We start from the raw sequence: 1,613 nt of genomic DNA on the forward strand, positions 1-1,613 counted from the left end.
AGAGGATTGATTGTTGAAACAGTGGCAACATAATGTACTATGGTGCCTTGCTTTTTTTTTTTTTTTTTTACAGGAGTGATCTGAGCGCCCAGACATTTTTCCAGCTCTCAGGGGATAAATGCTCTCCATCACAGCTGCCTTCTCTCTTCTAAGTGCAGAGGTGCAGGGATGGTTCTGCACAACTGAACTGTCAACAACAAAAAGTTATTATTAGTGTGTTTTTTGATACTTGAACATGATATGTTGCTTGTTGGCACACAGAAACATGTTGCCTACCAAGAATACTGCAGTCACTGCCAAAAAAAAAAAAAAGTTGCAGGGGCAAAAAATAATTATGCTCAGCCTCACTTTAAGGTGACTGTTGTAGTCACCATCTTTGACTCGTACATCCTGTTTGTTATTGATCTCTGAAGTATTAAATACTATCTGCTCTCTGACTAGACTTTGTGATCCATTTGTCTTTGTCCAGTCAGATTCAGGTGCAAAGACAGGGTCAAAATTCATATTCGTAACACACAGTCACACGGAGCACAGGAACTTTGAGTGCTGAGTTTTGCACACAGTTTTCTGTTTTCTGTCTGTACCCTGATGTTCCTACAAGCATTTCTTTTGTCACAGTGTCTTTGTCTAACCTCACCACTGAGAGAATTTGTTTACAGACTTTACTGACAGTCTCATTTATTTTTTCAAATACAAATATTGCACATGGACAAACTTTACACTTTACAAGTTCAAAATCATGTTGACCCTATTTTGAGCCCATGCACTGGTCCACAGAGACTGTTCTCCCAAGAGGAACAACAGCATCCACTGTTTCAGCAAGTACCCAGAACTATGTTGTGTTTATTTTCAAGTGACAAAGCCCTTTAGCTGTTGGAGTAATTATGACAAGAGTAAAGGAACAAATAAGGTGTTGTTATTAATGGATGACAGTTTGCACAGGGAAGTCAACAAAACATCAGACTTGAACACAGAACTTTTCTGTTTCCAACCAGCAGTTAGTATTGTTGTTAATGTGCGTATTTTACCTAAACCTAACCAAGTCACATTTGTGTCTGTTAATTGCTTGTTAATTGTTAATTGTTTAATTTGAAGGACTTGTTGGGTCCATACTTAGCCCTCTCTTCTGACTGGCTGAAGCCAGAACAGATTATGCCAGAAGACAAACTCAACCTACACCCTGTTTGTTCATAATTGTATGTCTGTTGTTTTTCCATCATTTCACTGTAATGAAAATATGAAATGTAAACACATTTTTTTTCCCATTTCTCAAGATTCATGCAGTCGATGTATCTGGTTGCAGGTTGTGTGTTAGATGCACTGCCCTTGTGTGATACCCTTTTTCTTTGCCATTGCAGTGATAAATGAAAAAAATGGCTCCAATTTTCTTTTGGGAATATCCGCAAAACATGGCTCTTTTAAAATGGGACTCTGGTGGTTGTTCAACACAATCAGCATGACTTTGATAAATTCTCGAAATGGACCGAAAAAAAAAAAGGCAGGAAAAAAAAGAAAAACCAACAAGAAAGAAAAACATACTGTCAGGTGATCGGGAAAATGTCTCTATTATGCAATAAGACACCATTGTACTGTTAGTTTGAAAAAGGCGGCTG

The sequence above is a fragment of the Toxotes jaculatrix genome, chromosome 2 (assembly GCF_017976425.1).
Source record: "Toxotes jaculatrix isolate fToxJac2 chromosome 2, fToxJac2.pri, whole genome shotgun sequence".
Classification (NCBI taxonomy): Eukaryota; Metazoa; Chordata; class Actinopteri; family Toxotidae; genus Toxotes; species Toxotes jaculatrix.